Below are 16,759 nucleotides of genomic sequence, written 5' to 3'. Positions count from 1 at the left end.
GCTGGATATCTCCTGATATATACAAAGTCCATTACTCATTTTTTTCTTTTAAATATAAAGTTTTTCAGTGTTAGTATGGCAAGTCATTTTAAAAAATTATCTCATGATGACGGCTTTAAACAAAAGAAAAGCATTTGCTTAGTCTGATGGAAAATAGAATAAAAAAGGAGCATTCTCTATGATGCTATGATGCGTTATAAACATTTTTTGGTTTGAAGGAAACTTTATTATGATGTCATTTTTTTTTTGTTTTTTGGTGGAAGGAAACTTTAACAGACTTTTGTCAAATAATTAAGTCAACATATTTATAAACCCAACGCAGAAAACTCAAGTAGGCACTTCTCTCTCTCTCTCTCTCTCTCTCTCTCTCTCTCTCTCTCTCTCTCTCTCTCTCACATGTCATAACCATAAAGCGGTTCTATTCAATTTTCGACTGCTATGAAGTCATCAGTACCGGCCGAGACTTAAAAAACCAACGCAATGCATTTTTTCTTTATAAATTATATCAACAAATAATAATAATAATAATAATAATAATAATAATAATAATAATAATAATAAAGGAATGAGACATAAAATTTAGGCCAGACTCCAAGCACTGGAACCTATGAGGTCATTCAGAGCTGAAGGGCAAATTGAGAGTGAAAAGGTTTGAAAGGCGTAACAGGAGGAAAATCTCGCAGCTGCGCTACGAATCAAATGTTAGGAGAGGTTGGAAAGTAAGACGGAAGAAAGCGAATATGAACGTAGGTACAGTAAAAGCAATGAAAGGGGTTGCAGCTAGGGGCCGCACGGACGCCGCAAAGAACCTTAAGTAATGCCTACAGTACTGACGTCACTTCCCTCATACGGGAACCACCTACGTAAATCAGAGCTATATCTATGTACACCACTCGTACTTCCATGTCAAACGGACGGCGTTTTCTAAGAAACTTTTTCCTTTTTTTTATGGGTTGAAGCGGAGTCTTCAATTACCCGCAATGGCAGATTAGACAAAATGGAACGCTCCCCAAAACGGCACCCGTTAGGGCCATAAGAGAGGAGAAAATGGGACATAATCAAATGGCACCACGAGCCATAAGGGAACGTGAGGAGGAGACGAAATATGACCGGGCTGATTTACTTAAAGTGAGCCTGCAAGAGTGTGTGTGTGAGTGTGTGTGTGCGTTTGGGCGTTCGTCTTACTCCGAGGAAATGAAAAATGTCACTATCGGTCTGTCGGGTTGGGAAAGGAATATTATAAGTTATTATAATAACTTATAAGGAAAGGAATAAGAATTTGAGATAATTTACTTGCGTCCACCGCGAGAAAATTGTAGCTTTCGCCTACTAAATGTCAAGAGTGTTAATTCCATTATAATAACTTACAGTATTTTATTGGAAAGAAATCTACACTACATGATAAAATCGATGATGTATCACTGACTCTACGAATAACGTCCTGTTACGAATGTACCTGGATTCTTAATGACCATCAGTGATTACAAATTTAATGCCATCTGTATCAGTGGTTTTTGTTTGTTTGTTTGTATGGGGCTTTTACGTTGCAACGGGACCAACGGCTTTACGTGACTTCTGAACCACGTCGAGAGTGAACTTCTATAACCAGAAATACATATGTCTCACTCCTCAATGGAATGGCCGAGAATCGAACCCGCGACCACCTAGGTGGGACGCTAATACCATACCAACCACGCCGCTGAGGCTCTTTCTTTATCAGTGGGGTCATCATCATGATCAAGATAAAAAAAAAAATGAACTGGAAAGAAATTATTATCCCTGCAGTTTACAATAAGAAAACACAGCCACACACCCTTGAACTACTTTTGTGAATAGGAATTCGGATATAAAATTAAGAACAAAGGCCAAGCGCCGGGTCCTATGAGGCCACTCAGCGTTGAAAATAATGGTGAATCAATTGTGAGCAGAGGGTGAGAGGAGAGAAGGAAGAAACGAATCTGAAAGGGAGCATGGTTAAAGGGATTAACCGGGTTACAGCTAGGGGACGAAAGGACTCTGCAAAGAACCTTCAATAATGCTCACAGTGCACCGCCTGAGGTGCAATGACAGCACTATCCCCCTACGGGGCTTCGAATTCAGAGACACCATGCACGTGCCTTTTCCCTATATGCTCCTCTCTCTAACTCTCTTGTCAAGCTTACTCATCTTTATCAAAGGAAATATATTAATTTATTTATAAGCCGGTAGATTTGGATCAATTTTCCTCAAGTCTGTCACAATGTATAATAGCCAATATCGCTTTAATTTCAAGATATGAAATGAAATGTTGTCCAAGGACATAATCTAAAATTTCCAACGGTGGAATTTAAACACACTGATCTTCTCTCTATCTCTCTCCTCCTCTCTCTCTCTCTCCTCTCTCTCTCTCTCTCTCTCCATTGCATACATGGGCGAGTAGTTTATTCCAATTTAACATTACAAGGAAATCATTTTTCAGCCACGCACATTGAGGGCTACATCAATGACATTAGTCCGAAGAGCAAAAATAAGGCCTTGGAATTATTTATATATAAAAAAAACGTTAGTACACAAAGCACATACACAAAACTCACCCGTGTGTTTCCAAAAAAAAAAAAAAAAAAAAAAAAAAAAAAAAAAAAAAAAAAGATCATACCAAAATGTAAGAGACCTCGAAACTATAACAGATAACCAAAGAGAAGACATTCACTTGAAACGAACCACAAGACACAAAGAAACCGAACTACAGCCTGATACAAAACAGAAGAAGTTACATGCGCAACATAACAGCCACAACAACAAAAAATCTTCCCTATAGGCGAACGTTCATCAAATAAGTGAAATTGCGGCAGAACTAGCAGAGAAACAAAGGAGAAGACGAAGAAGAAGATGAGGGAATAAAAGAGAAGAAGAAGAAGAAGAAGAGAAGAAGAAGAATGAGGAATCAAAAGAGGAAGCAGAAGAAAAAGAAAAATAGAGGAGACAGAAGAAGAAAAACAGAGGAGACAGAAGAGAAAGAAAAGTGAAGAAAAAAGATAATTAGATCATACTGAAAAATAGAGGAGACAGAAGAGAAAAAGAAAGAAGATAAATGAGCAGAGGCATAAAAAGAAGAAAAATAGAGGAGACAGAAGAGAAAGAAAAGATAAGAATGGGAAGAAAAAAAAAGAGAAGCGGCGAAAGAAGAAAAACAAGAAGAGGAGGAGGAAAGGGGGAGGGAGGGGTCGTGCCTATTTTTGATCCTCCCAACAAGACGAGGCGAATTTAGTCAAAGAGTTGAGTGTGAAATAAAGCCATTCGCCCTCCATAAAACGTACATCTACAATGCAGATCTGAGCACAAGTGCTGAGACAAATCGACCTAGCTTACGAATGGCACCATTAAACCCGCTCAATCAGGACATTTCCAGGCGTGCTGGATTGATGAGTCTCCGCCTAATGTATATGGATGCGTGGATGTTTCGCCAAGCGCATACAAGAATATCTGTACATAAATGTGCCACGCATACATACATATACATACATCGGACACACGAAAAAAGTGTGAATATAAAAATTATATAATATATATACTATATATAGATATAATATATATATATATTATATATATATATATATATATATTATTATATATATAATATAGGTATATATATATATACACATATAATATATTTATATATATAATTACCGTGTATATATATATATATATACATAATATATATATATATATATATATATATTATATATTATATATATATATATATATGCATTAAGCTACAGATTGTCCTCTAATTTCCAATTTCAATCTACCTCGTAATTAATATATTTGCAATATGTTAACCGAAGGGGATTTTTGTTTTAGTTCATAATAATTTCGTCCTCTCGTGGATTCGAACCAGCGCACAGAGGTAGAAGTCAGGACTTCAGTGACATCTAAACCGACCAGGCCACTTGCTGGCCCTCACTCTGGACGACAAAAGGGCCATTTTACATGAAATTAACAAAACCTTGCATTTAACCTGGTAACTGACAAACTGACAAAAATAAAACTATAATAAAAGTGCATTAGAAATAACCCCTTACGAAGAGTAATTATTAGCTGCTGATGATTCAATATTAGAAAAAAGTTTACTGTTTAAATAACATCTAATCCTTGTCTGTCCATTATGTGTGCTTTGGTTTCTTTCTTCTTTCCTTCTTTCTCCTCTTTGATACTTCAGTTCATGTTCATGAGTTTTGGCCTTAAATATCATCGGTTTGCTACGCTGCTTTAGACAGGAAACGTCTGTGTCCTGCTTGCAAGCTTCAACCATGAAAGACTCATTTACAAACTTTATGCCAGTCTGTTTGCGGCTCCGACCGTACATCGACGCACTATGTAGAAGCCATCAACTTTAAATTGACTCTCTCTCTCTCTCTCTCTCTCTCTCACACACACACACACACAAACACACACACTTACATACACAAGCACAAACATACTCAACAAGATTCCTAAGAGAGAGAGAGAGAGAGAGAAGAGAGAGAGAGAGAGAGAGAGAGAGAGAGGATCAATCTGTGAACTGCCGCCGCAATGACTATGGTCATCTACGCCGAGAGGAGAGAGAGAGAGAGAGAGAGAGAGATTGAGGAGAGAGAATGAGCAGTGTGTTAATACGTTATGCATAAGCAAATCTGGTCGGAAGCTCTGGAATAATAGATGCGTTTCCTAAGAACAGGAAACAGCTAGTCGCAGATTTCAGCGGAATCGCTTTCAGTTAGAACCTGCAAGATCAACCACAAATATCCAAGAGGAGCGATTTAATCAACATGATAATTAGAACGTGAACTTGCAGAACCCAGCAGAAATAACGTGGCTGACCGGAGGAAAGAAAGAGAAGCAGCATAAAACTCTTCGTGAATGGAATAACTTAGTCAAAGATGGATGTGCCGTGGATATGCGATTGAATATTAGCAGAACCGTATACGTATTCCGAATTAAAGTTGTGCACAGTTAAACGATAAACAAATGATAGTTTTCATATGTTAAGATATATCTATATATATATATATATATATATTATATATATATATACTATATATATATAATATACATGACCACGCATTTCCACAAAAATAAATTCTGACCAAATTCAGATGTCGAACCCCAGGTCTCCAAATGAAAGAAGGGTGCTACAATGACCCACACGGCTAGTTGAAGCGTACTTGCCTGTCATTTGAGAGACCTACGTTCGATGGTAATGTGAGTCAACACACACACATATAATATATATATATATATATATATTATATTCTATATATATATATATATATATATGCATAAGCCAGGTACTATGTCGTACTTCCTAAGTAAATGGGGATACAATCCACAATGAAGTAAATTCCTCTTGTAGTTTAAAATATATATTACTTGTATAGGATTAAAGCTTCGACCATCAACTGTGGTCTGTTCACTAAAGTGTGAATATGTCACCTCAAGGGAACTGACAAGAAAGAAGCACAACATTTGAAAAAAACAACGAGTAGGAAACAAGCTAGTTCAAAATTATGAATGATCAGACAGTTGAGCCCTCGTCTTTCAGAATCGTCTTGATCTTAGGGGGGAAATGTTGCTATTGTCAAATGCTTGTTGCTATGGTGTGGGTGGTTAGTTGGAGAAGACCTGAGTGGAGTAAACAGGAGAGGAAGCAGCATCGTTATTGGCTACCATATATTTCTAAGTTTGAAATTTCATTACCTACATATTCACTCACAAATAGCTGTATTTCTGTAATGCCAGTATTCTGCAAAGGTCTCGTTTAATGAAATTAACGCCCTTCTACTACTCGTCTCAAAGGTCGGAGTACATGCAAAAAACCACCTTTGTACCTTTAAAATTTATGCGTGGTTTTTCTTCCCATGTATGTTGCGCAATTGCACTGTATGAACTTCCCTTCTGCAAGCAGCAACGTGTTCTTCCTTCTCTATCAATGGAAACGTCGCTTCTCTCCACGTAACATTCATATGCAATCATACAAGGTAATATATTACTCCTACATTCTCTCTATTAACCGGTTATTTTAATGAGTTCTTCTTGATGTACGTGTACTGGAAAAAACTTACGTTTGAAGCCGTTCTTTTTTCCTTTAGCTGCTAGAAAAATTTATTAAGTCTTATTCTAAGAAGAGCAGAGATGCCTTAAAATCTTGCCTTTCAGTTATATCATGAGGGCGTAAAACATCGATCTAGCTTTAGATAGAGGTTTAGAAAACTATTACCAAGAAATTTATATTCGGCGTCAATGAATGGGGAATCGCATATTCGGTATTGCTCGAAAAACAACATTGGTTAAAAAACGTGTGCTTACTTTCGGTTCATGATATGAAAAGTAATGGAATAGGTGTTTGTGTGGGTGTTCTTTCGTATACACGCTGAATTAAAGTCACTATCACGTGTGTCTCTATGAACTACCATATCTAGGAAAGGGAACCTATTTTCCATTGCCTTTTCAACTGTAAATTTAATAGAGGCAAAAAAACCATTTAGCAACTCTAAAAAAACCTATGAAAAGGCTTCCTCGCCGTGTCTTAAACAATAAAAACATCATTACATACCTAACCCAAATTCCAGGCTGATGTAGCTGGTAGTGTTCACATTACCTTTTCGAAAAAATTCCAACATAAAGTAGCCAATATAGGGAGAAGGTGAGCCCATCGAGACCCCGGATTTTTGTTGATAGAACGAACCATTAAACTCAAAAATTGTAGATGTCAACGCAAAGTTAACAAAACAAAATTTATCTATGTGCCATAGGTGGCTTGAAAATATTATCTGCGGCTAATTCTTCAAGTTGTCGTCGAGCACGAAACTCATGGGGTACATTTGTGAAGAAAAGAAACTATATCTAGATGTAATAGTACCATATAATTCCTTTTCCGTAATTTGATCCATAAAAGCCATACTGTGCTAAGTGAGATTTCGAATTGTCCCTATTAATTTCCCAAAACATCCGCTAACCATGGATGACAGATCCGACTGAGGATTGTTGCAGCTGGCGACAATGCGGCCTTAAAGGACACCCCTCATTGTGAATTGTTGGGAGTTTCGTAAAAATAACTAAAAGACGGCAGTTTTCTCGTAGCTTACTCAGGATATATATCTGGTTTCTTTTTCCACACCACTGCTAAACATGGCTTATTTCTTGTTAAATTTCAGACTGCCAAATCGTAATGCAAGGGTTGGCTTTAAGGCCCTGCGCTAGCTGCAACAATCCTCAGTCGGGGGATCTGTCATCATGGTTAGCGGATGTTTTGGGGAAAGTAATAGGGACAATTCGGAAATCTCACATTAAGCCAGTATGGATTTTATGGATCAAATTAAGGAAAAGACTTATATAGGTACTATGTACAGTCTAGAGATAGTTCTTTATTAACAAAGTACCACTGAGTTTCGTGTCTCGACAACTTGAAGAAATAGCCTCAGATAATTATGTTTCAAGCCAACTATGCCTACAAGATAAAATTTGTCATTGATTAACATTGCGTTGAATCTAAATTTTTGAGTTAATGGTTCGTTCTATCAACAAAATCCGGAGGTTCGATGGGCTCACTCTCTCCCCTATGGCCTAAAACTATGTTATGGAATTTCGAAAAGCGTATATGTTGACAACACGACCAGAAGACAATCAAGCCTGAAATATTGGGTTATGTATGAGATGATGTTTTATTGTTATAGACACTGGCGGAGGAAAGCCTTTCATAGGTTTTTAGAGTTGCTAAATGGTTTTTTCGCCCTCTATTAATTTCAGTGGAAAAGAAATGGAAAATAGGCTTTCCTTTCTAGATATGGTAGTTCATAGAGCACAGTGAGTAGTGACTTTAAAATTCAGCGGTATAGAAAGACACCCACAAACACCTATAATCATAATTTTCATATCATGACCGAAAGTAAAGCCAACGTTTTTAACCAATTGGTTTTTTCGAGCATACGAATATGCGATCCCAGTTCATTTGCCGCCGCAAATAAATTTCTGGTAGATAGTTTTACTAAACTCTATCTAAAGCTAGATCGAGGTTGTACGCACCTAATGATATAACTGAAAAGGCAGATTTAAGGCATTCTTGATCTTCCTTATAAAAATAGAGAACTTATAAAGTTTCTAGGCAGCTTAAATGAAAAAAGAACGGCTTCAACGTAGTTTTTCAGTACAACAGTACAATCAAGAAGAAAACTCATTAAAAAATAACCCGGGTAATAGAGGAGAATGTAGAGTATATGTAATACCTTGTAGTGATTGAATGAATGTTACGTGGGAGAAAGCGGGACGTTCATTGATAAGGAGGGAGAACGCGATGCTGCCTGCAGAAGGGAAGTCCTTACAGGTTGCAATTGCGCAACATACATGGGAGAAAAACCACGCAATAAATTTTAAAAGTACAAGTTGTTTTTGCATGTAACGACCGGACTTTGAGAGAGTAGTAGAAGGGGGCGTTAATTTCATTAAACGAGGACCTTTGCAGGAAATACTGCATTACGAAAATACAGCTATTTGTGAGGAGATATGTAGGAAGGGAAAAATTTCAAACTTAGAAATAATGTGCCGATAACGATGCTGCTTCCTACTCCTGGTTACTCACCAGGTCATTTCTCCAACTACCACCCAACCACCATAGAACAATCAGTTGACAATAAGGAAACATTCCCCCACCCGAAGATCAAGAACGAAACTCTGGAAAGGAACGACGGGCTCCACCGCTGATCATTCATAATTTGAACAGCTTGTTTCCTAACCGTTGTTTTTCAAAATGGTTGTGCTTTTTCTTGTTCAGTTCCTTGAGGTGACATATCCACTTAGTGACAAGACCCAGTTGATGGTTGTGTCGGGGGGGTTTTTTCTCTTCTTGGGTTTTTTTTTTTTTTCCGCCTCGAAGCGTTAATCCTATACAAGTAACATAATTTTAAACTACAACGGAATTTACTTCATTGGGATGTTATCCCCAATATATATATATACATATATATAGGATATATATATATAATATAGATATATATATATATAGGACTCCACATTTGGGTGTGGTTGCTAGCCCCATACCCTGCACCGCCAGGTTGGTCTCATGGTTCCTCCATCCGTCTGTTACTAGATTTATCTAAGGAACTCTTCGACTCAACCTTACATAATCGTTAACACTAGAACCTTGTAAACTAGCTGAGAAGTTGTATAGCTGAGAATTAGCTTGGGTTTAAATAGGGTACATTAACATTCTTTCCAACTCTTTACAGGATTACTTCCTAATTTAAAGTCCGGAAATCTATTGTTCCATAGATATCTATATATAGTTAAATATATTATATATATATATATATATATATGTGTGTGTGTGTGTGTGTGTGTGTGTGTGTGTGTGTGTCGTGTGGTATATATTATATATATATATATATATATATATATCACATATATATATAGTATGTAGTCCATCATTACCGTTTATATAACTGAGTAAACTTCGAAGCGCTATAAAGAAGATCAATTCTGGAGGTTTTTTAAGCCGACCGAATTAAATCCTGGAACTCGACAAAACGCCATTGGTGCTGCTGCTGCGCCTTTCAATTTCCATCCTTCCTGGAAAGGTGAGACGAATAATTCCAGGTAGCGGAAGGGGTTAGTACCAGCGACTTAGATTTTCCAAGAAAGTTTTCGCGTCTCATATAAGACGTCGTTAGAGAGGAGGAGGAGGAGGAGGAGGAGGAGGAGGAGGAGGAGAGGAGGAGGATGAGGAGGAGGAAGGAGGAGCGTGGTGGGTGGTGGTGGTGGTTCCATGGAGGGAGAGAGGGAGGAGGTCCAGGGAGGAAAGGAGGGTCCATGGAAGGAGTAGGTTCCAGATAGGAGGGAAGGAGGAGGTTCTACAGCGGGAGATGGTTCCAGGAATGGAGGAGGTTCCAGTGAGGAAGGGAGGGTACCATAGAGGGAGTGGGTTCCAGGAAGGAGGGAAGGAGGTTCTGGAGAGGGAGGAGGTTCTAGGAAGGGAGGGAGGGCTCCAGAGAGGGAGGTAGGGTTCCAGGTTGCAAGAGGAGGAGGCCTCCAAAATAGAGTTCCGGAGAACAGCTGCATTCCTTAGAGACTATACCCGAAAGCTAACGGTGAAGGCATTCAGAAACGGTTGTCAGACGCAAGGGGGTTGGGGGGGAGAGCTGAAAAAGAGAACGGAAATGAAGGGGGAAGGGGACGAAACAGGGCGGAGAAGGGGTTCCATCGATTCCTGGAAAACCGGATAGGTAACAGAGATGCTTCAGGAATGTCTCGCTCTCGCAGTCAGCGCTGCTTATGTTTTCCTATCCATGAAGTTTTCCCCGCCGCTGGAAGCGTCTGGAAAGGCTGTTGTTGTGTTTCCCGTCTCGAGACACGAAAACAAAGGAGGAATGACTGCCCTTCTTGATCACGGGATGCCGTCTGGAATATGTGAATGAGCAGACGAAAAAAGAAAGGGAAAACCATGTCAGACTTTGTAAGCCACTCTTCCTAATGACAAAAAAGCTCTCTCTCTCTCTCTCTCTCTCTCTCTCTCTCTTCTTCATTTTCCTAGCCATCTCTACCTTTCTCTAATTTTCTGATGTTAAAATTATTTTAAATCTAATGAACATACAGAAATACCTTTAATCAGGTGTATTGTGGATGTATCACTTGATATGAATCTTCATCTGTAGATGGAAAATTATTCAGAAAATTATGGATAGACCGTTAGGAATCAAAATAAATACAATACCATCTCCCTGGCTTTTCACGGCTGCAAATAAGGCGAAATAATCATTTAACAAACTGAAAAAAAAACCTGCGAGATTTCCCCTCCGTTTTAGCTTAGGAAGCAAAAATATATCAATAACTACAAATACCTCACTGTGCTGTTGACAAGTCTTCATTGCCTCGGAGATTTCTTAAACACATCAACATTGTCGAAGCACTCCATCATCTTCGCTTGACATAATTTTAACGGTCCCTAAGGAGGTGTTGATACGTACATGAAATTTTAAATTTCCTAGAACACCCAACTGAAATTTTGGAAGTATTTTTGCGGGAAAAGGGGAGAGAGCCAAAGAGTCTTTGCTACCACTACAATACTCCTAAATACAGTGATCTTCACTGGATAAAGAAATACAGCTTGAAGAGTTAAAATACTTAGGGTGATTCAATAAAAAATCAGACAGAAGGTAAATAGGTATAAATTGGAACATAGACGAGAAATAAAATAAACAAAGCGAAAGTGAGTGAAGGACAGAGAAGATGAAAGAAACGAGTGCCAACACTGAAAAATATCCCGTGTAAGAAGAAAGAGGAACCGCAGAAATAACACACGAACGAAAAAAAATCCGAGAAGAAACAGTGATGGAACACGTCCAAACGGAAGAAATGAAAACGAAGGAAAACTCAAATGAGAAAAAATAATCGAACAAACGTGACGAAACCAAAGAAACACCTTGTACGAAGAAATCGAACAGAAAGAGAACCTGACGGAATAACACAAAAACTATGAAAAAAGAATGACAACCAGCGTGAGAACACATAAAAAGGAAAGAAACGAAAACGAAGGAAAAACAATGTTTTTAAAAATTCGGAAAAATGAGACGAAACCAAAGAACCTGACGGAATGGAAAGACAACTTGACAAGGGAGAACAAAGACTGAAAAACTCACGAAAAGGCGATAGAACAGGTAAAAACGAACGGAATGAAAACTAAGGAGAAAGAAAAAAAAAAAGACAAAAAAAAAAAAAAAAAAAAAAAAAAAAAAAAAAAGTAATCGGCCAAACGAGGCGAAACTGAAGAAAGACCTCGAGAGAGAAATGCCCAATCAGGACGGATGACGACGTCCCGAGAACAACTCCAGAATGGAGAGAGAGAGAGAGAGAGAGAGAGAGAGAGAGAGAGAGAGAGAGAGAGAGAGAGAGGAGCGTGCGACTTTTGACGAATGTTGCAGTGACATTAGAACGGGTCATTCCCATTTGACTCCACATCCATATAATGGCTTTTACGAGGCAAACGTCACTGGCGCTCGTACAAATGACTCGTAAGCAGTTTTGCTCGCTACTCCCCTCCAACGCAAAACATACAGAAACGGGGATAATTCGCTTATCAATATGCCATTCACGCAAGCAGTTACGAGGAGAGAGAGAGAGAGAGAGAGAGAGAGAGAGAGAGAGAGAGAGAGAGAGAGAGAGAGAGAGAGAGAGATGCTGTCTCTGCTGCTGTTCCTGCTGCCAGTGCTTCTGCCTCTGCTTCTTCTTCTTCTTCTTCTTCCTTCTTCTTCTTCTTCTTCTTCTTCTTCTTCTTCTTCTTCTTCTATGACTGAGTCAGGGGGCAGGACCGCTATACCAAGAGAGAAGCGGTGCCATTCTTAATATTTCAGGTATAAAACTAAAGTCGCTGTTTCATGAGAAATTTGCAACTTTACTGAAAGTAAATTAATCATCATATGCTTAACTCGTCAAGAGAAATCTATAACACTGTCTTGGCAAAAGAGGCTACGTGACTGCCAATATTTTGACAAAGCAAGCAACTTTTTATTAAAATATTTATAAAAGATGTAACTTGGTCAGTTATTTTTATGGGAATATTAAACAATAGACAAACTTAGAAGTAAAATTTCTTTGGGAAAACTTACACCCTTGATTACGGAAGGAAATGTCATTAAGAACATATCAGGTCAATCAATAGGCAAAAATTTTAAAACATAAATAAATACATAAACTATGAACATCACAAAAACTTTCACGTGACATGATCACTGAAGAACCATATGCTACCACTCAGTGACAAAAAACACAGTTATTGTTCTTGGAAATACTATCCTACAAAGGCTTTTTTGAAGAACAATATACATCTTTTAGAAAAAATCAATAAACGCAAGTAATTTTTAGATAAACTTCATAAACAAACTTAATATTCGTGACAGATACAAAAAAACTTTTATAATAAGTTAGAAGGAAATATTCATATGAATTAATTTTTCCTGCGGTTTTACAAAAATTAAATACTGATTATTCATTATATATATATATATATAGTATATATATATATATAATATATATATATATATATGTGTGTGTGACTGTGTGTGTGTGTGTGTGTGGGTGTGTGTGAATGTATGCATGTATGTATACAATAGATATATGGTACTTGTCTAACAATATTCAAAACTTACATGTGATTATAAATACATACACACACAAGTTTGCTTCTGTAAGTGCAATAAAGTGCCCGATGCAAAACTGCAGCATTAAGAGAGCAATTGGATCCAAAAATATTACCATGCAAAAAAAAAAAAAAAAAAAAAAAAAAAAAAAAAAAAAAAACGAGAGAAAAATTGCTTTAATAACAGTCGAGCTCGATCGTAAATCGTAAGCCAACGGAATTTATTGGCAACAAGAACCTCCCCCAATCCAATCTCCCTCCCCCAACCCCTACCTCCACCCTCCCCCAGCCTGAATTCCCTCGACAACTACTGTAAATCCTTCTTCAGATAATGCAGTCTTACTTCTGTCGTCCGGGGATTGAGAACGGCTAAGTGAAGGCAAAAGAAAATCCAAGTCGTATTACTGCGATAACATGACGATGAACAACTTCGTTTATATCTTGACAACATGATGATTCTGGTTTGCAGAGCCTCTGCCCTGATAGCCTGGTTCAGCTGAAAAGACTCTCCTATAGCAGGTTCAACTGAAAAGTTTCTCCTATAGCTGGTTCAACTGAAAAGTTTCTCCTATAGCTAGTTCAACTGAAAAGTTTCTCCTATAGCTGGTTCATCTGAAAAGTCTTTCTTCTATAGCTTGGTTCAGCTGAAAAGTCTTTCTTCTATAGCTTGGTTCAGCTGAAAAGGCTCTCTCCTATAGCTGGTTCAACTGAAAAGTTTCTCCTGTAGCTGGTTCCGATGAAAAGTCTTTCTTCTATAGCTTGATTAAGCTGAAAAGTCCTCCTCCCATAGCTGGTTTAACCAAGAAATCTTTCTTTTATAACTGGTTCAGCTGAAAAGTCTTCTATAGCTTGGTTCAGCTAAAAAGTTTCCTCTTATAGCTGGTTCAGTTAAAAAGTCTTTCTCCTATAGCTAGTTCAGTTACAAAGTTCTTGCAAGCTTGGTTCAGCTAAAGTCTCTATCCTATAGCTTGGTTCAACTAAAAGTTTCTATAGCTTGGTTCAGCTAAAGTCTTTCTCCTATAGCTGGTTCACTTAAAGTCTTTCTTCTAAGCTTGGTTCAGGTGAAGCCTCTATCCTATAGATCGTTTCAGTTTAAGTCTCTCTTCTATAGCTTGGTTCATTTCTGTCTCCTATAGCTGGTTCAGCTAAACAGTCTTTCTTTTAAACTTGGTTCAAATAAAGTCTCTCTCCTATAACCGGGTTCAGCTAACTTGGGCATTATGTGCTAACTTGGTTCAGTTCATGGAGTCTTTACAATAATCAGTTTGATTTAGGTAATGGAGTCTATTATCCAACAGTTCGGTTCAAGGAGTGGATCACTTCTCTGGCAGCCAAGTTCAGATAATGAAGTCTATGTGACGACTTGGTTCTGTTAACAGGATGTATCATCTGTCAGTTGACTGAGCTACAGAGTCTCTATCGAGCAGTCCGGTTCAGCTAATAGGATGTATTCTTTGTCAGTTGACTGATCTAAAAGGTCTCTATCGAGCAGTCCGGTTCAGTTAATAGAATGTATTCTCTGTCAGTTGACTCAGCTAAAGAGTCTCTATCGAACAGTCCGGTTCAGCTAATAGAAAGTATTCTCTGTCAGTTGACTGAGTCTCTATCGAGCAGTCCGGTTCAGCTAATAGGATGTATTCTCTTGACGCAGCTAAAAGGTCTCTATCGAGCAGTCCGGTTCAGCTAACAAGTCCTCTGTCTGACAGCCAGATTCAACCAACGGTTTGCCTATTCAAAACCTTAGATCAGCCAACAGGGTCTCCTTCTGGCAAGAAGGTTAAAGCTAATAAGACGTCTTTCTGCCTGTTAGGACTAACGAATTCATTGTTTCGCAGCCTGTTTCGGTTAACAAGTCCTCTGTGTGATAACGTGATTTAGCAAACAGTTTTCCCATTAAAAGTTTGGTTCAGCCAACGGATCTCAAACCGACCACTTCCCTCAGGTGAAGGAGTCTTTGTATGTTTTTCTGACAGTCTGATATAGGTAACGGGTCTCTCAACCACGGCCTTGGTACACTCCCCAAGGTCTTCATCTGGAAACATAATTCAACTGCGAAGGAAAGGAGTTCTATCTGATCTCGTTATTCAGCTTATTTCAATAGGATGCTTTTATACACGATATCACTTTTCTATACGCCTCAATATAAGATGGGACAATTGAATTTCTGCGCAATGTCTGTAAAGACTAATTTCTCTAAAGAAGAGCATTACATACAAAACCCAGTTAGTTGCAACTTTCCTACTAAAGCTTTCAACCAAGGTGTTTTGACAGTGTAGATGAGTTCGCCAACTTTTTAGGATAAGGCCTAAACTGAAAAGAATGCTGGAGTTTATAGAAAAAAAATGCATACACTAAGGCTGTCTGTCATTAAATTTCCTTCTGATACTGTTCGGTGCGGAAACAGTTTTGCTTCTACGTATTCAGTGATCAGAGGCTCAACCCAATATCATTTTTATAAATTGCAAACGTTAAATGAAACAGTTAACTGGTAGTTCTTCAACTAAAACGAATAACAGTCAAGGTGCAGCAATGATGCTGGAAACCTGATCTCAAGAAAAATCAAAATTATACCGCAATAACCCCAACAATATTAAAAGGATTCTGCATGAAGGAGTATTGTTACCGAAAAGATTATGAAAAACGTTAACAAAAAATCACGGGACAACAACGTTTCTAGTTAATTTAAAATGTCTTATTTATTAATTGTATATATTAGTCTCTACAGAGCTTTTACAGCTAGTCACTAAATTTAACTAAATAATTGAAATAGGGCGCCGTTAGTGCGCAGAGTCTTACAAGTAACAGCTCCTAAATAAAAATTTTGTTTGTTATTCTCAAGCGAAATTTTGTCATTTCCAAATCAGATAAAGTGAAGTTTGACTCATTTTGTCGTAAACTTCATGACAGTTAAAGGAGAAAAGATGTATGCAAAATTACTGTGACTATACATACTCCGTCTCCCCTATGGCGTGACGCGGCGTCCGTGACAAAAAAACGCGACGGGCACCGCCAGACAGCCAGCGCCCCCTCCATCTCCAAACGACGACACACAACAAGCAGCGGAGCGCTCCAGTTGCGTGCTCTTAAGGAGCCACGGAATCACGTTTAGAATACCCATGATTTATTGGCGACTGGTCCTCCCGTATCAAAGGATTATCTCCGTCGTAGAACGAGTCGTAAATTGACTCGCCTCTCTATTTAAGAGGACGCCACCATTCGCCTCCTCCGTTCTTTGAGATATGGCGCTTAGGGGAATATACGGCCGCGCCTGTTTACTTGCCGCCGCCGTCGTCGTCTTCGTGGTCGTCAGCAGTTACGTCCGTACTTTGTTCTGGGCACTTTTGTGTACCCGCGGGGCTTAGGCTTTTCATCCCCTTAATAAAACTTCGTTTTTTTTTTATCCTTCTCTGTAAGTTATAAAGACGCATTTCTGAGATGTGTCGCATTCGGGCGGGTGGTACTATATTTGGCTATATATATAATAATATATATATATATATATATATATATATATATATATATATATATAGTATATAATATATATATTACAGTGCGTGTGTATTCAGTTCACTAAATTGAAGACTTACATGCGTACCTCTTTCAATAACGCTTACTGTT

Source organism: Macrobrachium nipponense, chromosome 44, assembly GCF_015104395.2.
Source record: "Macrobrachium nipponense isolate FS-2020 chromosome 44, ASM1510439v2, whole genome shotgun sequence".
Lineage (NCBI taxonomy): Eukaryota > Metazoa > Arthropoda > Malacostraca > Decapoda > Palaemonidae > Macrobrachium > Macrobrachium nipponense.
The sequence above is the reverse complement of the archived record's forward strand: the minus strand, read 5'-3'. Positions refer to the sequence as shown.